This window comes from Eubalaena glacialis, chromosome 13, assembly GCF_028564815.1.
Source record: "Eubalaena glacialis isolate mEubGla1 chromosome 13, mEubGla1.1.hap2.+ XY, whole genome shotgun sequence".
Lineage (NCBI taxonomy): Eukaryota > Metazoa > Chordata > Mammalia > Artiodactyla > Balaenidae > Eubalaena > Eubalaena glacialis.
In genome coordinates, this window is record NC_083728.1 from 64,847,364 (window position 1) to 64,854,758 (window position 7,395).

Genomic DNA, 7,395 nt, shown 5'->3' on the forward strand with positions numbered 1-7,395 from the left:
TTTAAAAAAACCCTCAAGCAAATAATGTAATTTAAAGATGTCACAAGTTGAAAGTAGGGTCCCCAGGGGTTAGCAGAAGTGAAGCTGACTACTCACTAATGGAACTTAACTTTACAACAGAACTCAAACAACACCTACAATAAATTTCTAAAGAAACGAATAGCTCACAGGTAAAATCCCACACAGAGGAAAGGAAGTACAGCACCATGAGTAGAAATATAAATGGATCAAACTCTCTAGTCAAAAGACAATGATTTTTAGAATGGATATATTATGTATAAGAGGTATATTTAAAGTTTAAGAGCTCTAGAGAGATTAAAAGTAAATGAGGAATTCCCTGGTGGTCCAGTGGTTAGGACTCGGCGCTTACACTGCCATGGCCCGGGTTCAATCCCTGGTTGGGGAACTAAGATCCCGAAAGCCATGCAGTGTGGCCAAATAAATAAATAAATAAGATAAAAAGTCAAATGATATGGGAAAAAGATATGCCAGATAAATATAATTAAAATAAAGTTAGTGTCACTATATTAGTATAAGACAAATAGACTTTAAGGTAAAAGCATCATCAGAGGTCAAGAGAGTCATCGCATAATGATAACAAGTTCAATTCAACAAGAAGATGTAACAATTCTAGTTCTGCTCTCAAGTTTTTCCCTTCTCAAAGGAGAGGCTTATCTTACTTGGTTTCAACAGCTGTTCAGATATTCAAGATATTTCAGATTTAGCTTTAACCGATAAGACTAATTTCCATGAGGATAGGAATTTTTGTCTTTTTTGTTCACTGCTATATTCCCGATGCCTGGTAAATATAGTACCACACTTGGGTTAGGCACTCAGTAAATGAAATAATTTGTTGGATGCCTACTATGTGTCAGGACATGTATACATGTTTTCTGATAACTTAAATAAAGAATTATGTCCTCAAAACCTCCCTGGACGGCTGGGATGATTAACACCATTTCAAAGATGAGGAAATTAAGGCAGTAAGGCACAGAGAAGTAAAAGGGCATGTTCAAACTTGTATCTGGTAGAATAGGGATTCAAATCCACCTATACTAACAACAAAACCAGCCATTCTCTCACACTCCCTGGCTTCCTTTCAGTTAGCATGGGCCAGATGTACATCAGTGCACTTTTATGACACTGCAGTAGATTTATATTAATTTTATACTTGCTACAGGAAACGGTTACGTTAGTACACACTCATTCCACAGGCTAAGGAGTATGAGTGTCTAAAGTCATATCTTAAAGAAGGAAAACAATTCCCTCTCCTATGATGGTACAAACTTCTACCTTTGTGTCATTTGAGGTCCTCCAGGAAGCAGACACCAAGACAGAGTTGGAATTCAAGAGACTGTTAGGGGATAATGCCTCCAAAAGATAAGGGGGAGAGAGAACAGGACTAGGCGAGCAGATCTGACATGTTTGAAAAGAGAGGAGGATTATGTAGAAAGAGCTTCAGATGTGGTGCAGCTCTGAGAAGGCTCAGACAGGTCAACAGGGAGCCTGGGTACTTAGGATGCCCATAGAAGAGCCCCACACTGCCCAGAAATGGCCTTGTATCACTGCCATGCTCAGTCATTGGCCACAGACTGCCTGGGAAGCACCTAGCATGAACCTACAAGCAGAGGCAGAGCCCCGAGGCACCCAGGGCTGGAAGCTGTCAGCTGACTGCACACCCTGTGGCAGGTTCTCTCTTGAGGAGAGCCAAGTGGCACATCTCCAGGGCTACCAAAACCTCGATAGTTTACGAAGGACTCACATCACCCCAGCTCCATAACTAAGGCAGTGGTTAAGTTTGTGATCCTGTAGGCTTTGACAGCAGACACCCTCTGATTAAATCCTGGCAGTTACTGGTTATATGACATTGAGCAGGACACAATGTCTCTGAGTCTCAGGTCCCTGTGATACCCAAATTCCTTTCATAAGTGTAGAGAACTTATAGAAAACAGTTTGATCTTCTCTGCATCCCCAGAACTGACCCACTGAGAGAAAGAGATAGCATTTCCATATTGGGTCAAATTCCATGTTAACAAATGGTCCCAACACCCCCTTGTTAAGAATATCAAGAGGAATCACAAGGGCCTGATTTTGAATCTTCTTCAAGTTTCCTTGTACAATGGTGATAATAAGAAAACTCACCTTATAGGCTGGTGTACAAATTTCTGAGTTGAAGAAGATGATGCATGGTGCCAGAGGTGGTAATAATGTTGTGGTGGGAACAGTGCTTATCATGATGGAGGTTTGGAGCTGGTGGAGGTGATGGTGATCATGAACGATGGCGGTGAAAAGTGATGAAAGTGGTGGTGGGGATGGTGGAAACGACAGAGGTGGTGGGAAGAAGATGATGAAGGTGGTGGAGGTGGTGGTGATCATGGAAGTAATGGCGGGGATGATGGAGGTGGTGGAGAGGGAAATGATGGTGGCAGTAATGGAAGTGGAGGGGCAGATGGTACTGGTGACGATGGGGAAGGCAATGGTGGTGGTGGAAATGATGGAGGTGGCAGAGGGGGAGATGATGGTGGTGATGATGGAGGGGGAGATGATGGAGGTGGTGGTGAAAATGATAGATGTAGTAGAAGTGGTGGAGATGATAGAGGTGGTACCAATGGTAGTGGTGATGATGGAGGTGGTAGAGATGGTGGTGCTTGTGATCATGGAAGTAGTGGTGGGAACGATGGAGGTAGGAGATGAAGGGAGATGAGGGTAGTGATGCTGGAGAAGGAAATGGTGGTGGTGATTACTGGCAGTGGTGGAGGGGGAGATGGTGAAGCCGACTCCAGCACCCCACTGGGCCCAGGTCCCCTGACTCCAACTCTGGCCCCCATGAGCCTAGGCAGGTCATGACATCATCCTGTAAACTACATGTCAGTCCCCACCCACTCTCCCCACTACCACTGCAGTCACAAACCAGGAGAAAACCCAAGAAGCAAAAGCAACCGTCCACATCCCTGAGTGGTGGTTAAGGTGACTCAGGTTGCAACGTAGTGGCTCATTGCCCTGGTCTGTGGGCAGACACACGGCAGCCACAGGGCCCAGTCCTGCCATGCTTACAGGACCTGTAGACGCAGGAAGCTGCTCTCCTGGCGTCTCAGGAGGAAGCAGCCAGGACCTCTCTTCCTTTTGCAAGCCCACAGCCGGGATTCCTCCTCAGGTTCCTGCTGGGTTCTGCGACTTCACGTCTCTGAGCCTCATCTGTAAAATGAGATGATTATGCACACCTTGCGGCGCCTTTGGTGATGATGAGACCATATACAGAAAGTGTCTAGCTCCCCACTACTTTCACTCAAGATATGGTATCTGAATATTTTAATACATCATCATTATCATCATCTATCTCTAAGTCAGAGGAGCAGGAAATAGTAAGAAGGCAATTGCCTCTCACTCAGCAGGTAGGTGACCTCAAGGACTACCTGAGCCCTGAGCCTAGGGCCTGAGCATCTTGCATGTGACCCAGCTGCACTGCCTCCTCTCTGCAGACCCTAGAGCACCCTCTCTTTCACCACTTCTAGTCTCAGACCACAAGTTTCTCATCCCCAAGGCCAGACCACAGGTCTCGATTTATGACAAAACCATGACAACATTCACTCAATCAGTTTCCCAAGTGTGGCTCCTGTACCACCCTGCTGGTAACCAGATAACAGGAGAGGAGGGGTTCACCTATAGGCTTTAAATGACAGTGAATCCCATGGCAAGAGAGTTACCTTTCAATTCTTCGTCATCATCGCCATCATCATTATACTGGTCACACCATATGATGCGGCTGTTTTGTAGATTAAAACAGACAAATATCAGCAATGTCATATGCCTCAGCCTAATTGGATATTTTAGACACACAAGAAGTTATAACGAATAAGAATAGGAATAGGTATGTAATCGCAATTCTGCTAATGAAATAAAACATTAAAGTTTTATCTAAGTCCCCTTGAATCCCTCCGTGATGCTGTCCCCCTTCCTCCCTCTCATGGCCACGCCTCTTCGCTCTAGAAATAACCAGTCTCCTGAATTGACAGTTGATCATTTTCATGCACATCCTCCCCTTGTATGTACCCCATCCCTAGACAGTACTTTGCAGACTGCAATTGGTTTTACACTTGTTATGTTGTTGAGCTTGGCATGTTAACGTATGCAGCCCTGGTTCATGTATTTTAGCTACTGTGTGAGATTCCATTGTAGCAATATATATTTTTATTTATTTTTTTTTATACAGCAGGTTCTTATTAGTTATCTATTTTATACATATTAGTGTATATGTAGCAATATATTGCAACTTGTTTATCCAGTCTACTTTGGAAACATATTTAGGTTGTTTCTAGGTTCTTAGGGTGATTTTTTTTATGGGTCAATGAAATGACTACCTTCTTTCATTGGTTTTCGTTTATACACGTTAAGTTTCAACTTTTAATAATAAAATCCAATAGCTTTGATTCTATAATCATAAAACCTTGCTTCACGTATCATTTTCATGTCTCCCAAGTCTTCAGCCACACAAAACATCATAAGGACTAATGGACTCTACGCTCGGTTACATCACACAGGACAGACCTAATCAAGTCACAAACACTCAAGGATGAAATTATACATATGCACAGTGTATTTGTCGCTGTTCATAAATTTTATAATGCCTTTCTCTCTGAGATAGACATTCTTAAGCCTTAGACACAATATGTAGAAATTTGCTATTAGCATAAAAAGCATCCAACTTTGTAACAATAATCATATAATCTTAAAAAACCTAGAATACAACCAGAATTGGGAATGGAACTCAGACTCTCCAGCCTCTTGCTATACTCCAAATAGATGCCTTCCACGAGGCAAGTTTAATGTGTTCATTTTGCCACTGTGGGATTGTCAAACAGAAACCATTTAAAGACATTATCCTTCAATACACATAAAGATGAACAGCACTTTTCTTTAAAATTATCAGTTTTAGTGGGAAGCAGCCGCATAGCACAGGGAGATCAGCTCGGTGCTTTGTGACCACCTAGAGGGGTGGGATAGGGAGGGTGGGAGGGAGGAAGATGCAAGAGGGAAGAGATATGGCAACATATGTATATGTGTAACTGATTCACTTTGTTGTAAAGCAGAAGCTAGCACACCATTGTAAAGCAATTATACTTCAATAAAGATGTTTAAAAAAAAAAAAATTATCAGTTTTTTGTGGAAGTACAGTCAGATAGCCTTCTTGACATATAACCTGTGATGACTCTGGAAGGAATTACAGGTAGGCAATCATGAATGACCAATGCCACGAAAGGGATAGAGATTATACTATCAGCCGAGCTCGTGAGAAGATTCTGGAATGCCTATATCAGAATTCAGAGCCCTTGGTAACCTGTTTTAAGGTTCTCTTCTTAGAAATATAACACCCTCATGGATTTAGCAGCTTTTGGATTCACCTTTGTGTGTAACACCATACTATCATGAAACAGAAGGATATGAAATTGTAAAGATGCAACCATTAACCCTTTAAAACTTGCACTATATCTCAAAGTGTAATTGATTTGACTGACTCCATTTTTAACAGCCATTAAATTCCTTCACTCTGATTGGGTCCATTATGTGCAATTCATTAAATCCGCATGTGGTCCAGAATGCTTATAAAAGACATTCATCTCTTGGGCTTCCCTGGTGGCGCAGTGGTTGAGAATCTGCCTGCCAATGCAGGGGACACGGGTTCGAGCCCTGGTCTGGGAAGATCCCACATGCCGCGGAGCAACTAGGCCTATGAGCCACAATTACTGAGCCTGCACGTCTGGAGCCTGTGCTCCGCAACAAGAGAGGCCGCGATAGTGAGAGGCCCGCGCACCGCGATGAAGAGTGGCCCCCGCTTGCCACAGCTAGAGAAAGCCCTCGCACAGAAACGAAGACCCAACACAGCCATAAATAAATAAATAAACAAATACTTTTTTTAAAAAAAGACATTCATCTCTATTCTATGTTGATTGTTATCTCTTATTTTTTGCCATCACAAATAATGCCGCTTGGTGTGTCTTGCACATGTGTTAAGAATTTTCCTGGGTTATATGGTGAGGAGTGGAAATACTGGGTATGTACTTCTCCCATTTCACTAGGTATTGCCAAAGGTTACCCTAGATGATCACACTATTCTAAGTGCTCTCCAGCCGACTAGGAGAGTTCTTGTTTTTCTACATCCTTAGTGGTAGCTTTTAAATTTTTTACTAGTTTTCTGATGCAGACAGTTTCAGCTAGGTGCTGGTCTACCTTTAACCCCTCTGTAACACTTGCTAACCACCCTTTGTCACAAAGAGACATTGGACCTCAGGATCAGAAACTTCAACAAGCAGAAGAGTATAAACATCATTTTACTTTCCATCCGTTTATCACTATTCTTAGGCAAGTGCTATGACTTTCCAACTGTGATAGGAATATGAAATTTCCTTTTATGATATATTAAAGGAATAATCCAGATTAAAGTAAAATATCAGGTAAATAATAGCACACATTGCATGTGATTATAAGAAAAAAGTCTTACAGGGAGATTTGAATGACTGTAGACAGAGGAAGTGCTGCGCTCATGACTAATCACAAGGGAATACTGTGGAGCTCTGGGACCAGTGGGTGCTGCAGCAAGGTAACACCTACCTATAAACAGCAGCATCTCAGAACTGAAAGAAATTCTAGGAACCATGTAATCTGACCTACTATTTCACATGTGATGAAATAGTGGGCCAGAGAGAGGAAATGTATTGCCTGTGGTGGCACAGTGAGTCAGTGACCAAGTAGAAGCTGGCATTCAGATTTTCCTGACTAAGCATGTGACCTGGTAGTGCACTGGATTGATAGGAAAGAGGAAGGTAGCCTTGGAAATGGCTAGAGAAAGCTACCCTAGTCCCTGGTTCTGTGCACCCAGTGTTTGCTGTTTCATTATCCATCATCTCCACCTTGGATGCTCGGGGATGGATTCTCATGCCCTGGTTCTCATCCCCACCTTGGATGCTCGGGGATGGATTCTCATGCCCTGGTTCTCATCCCCACCTTGGATGCTCGGGGATGCGTTCTCATGCTCTGGTTCTCATCCCCACCTTGGATGCTCGGGGATGAATTCTCATGCCCTGGTTCTCATCCCCACCTTGGATGCTTGGGGATGGATTCTCATGCCCTGGTTCTCATCCCCACCTTGGGATGTTTGATGGAGACTCATGGCCTTGTTCTTATCCCCACGTTGGATGCTTGGGGATGGATTCTCAGGCCTGGTCTTCTCTCTCAAGTGCCTCAGAGGTGAGGTACTTTAGAACACGGTTTCCTTATTCCTCTCAGCAACTGACCCACCTGCCATCTTCTCCACAACCATGGCTGAAGATGCCATCTATTCCTTCTGTTAAAATTCTCTTTTGGCCCCCTTCTTTCCTAACTAATAAGTTTTAAGCTCTC

General features: G+C 43.2%; 1 non-coding gene across 1 annotated transcript; it reads left to right on the plus strand.

Annotated features, from left to right (window-relative positions):
* The first annotated feature begins 334 nt into the window (after nt 1-334).
* TRNAV-UAC (transfer RNA valine (anticodon UAC)) lies at nt 335-406 on the plus strand. Its single transcript has one exon. It is a non-coding gene; the product is annotated as a tRNA-Val (tRNA).
* Nucleotides 407-7,395: the final 6,989 nt, after the last annotated feature.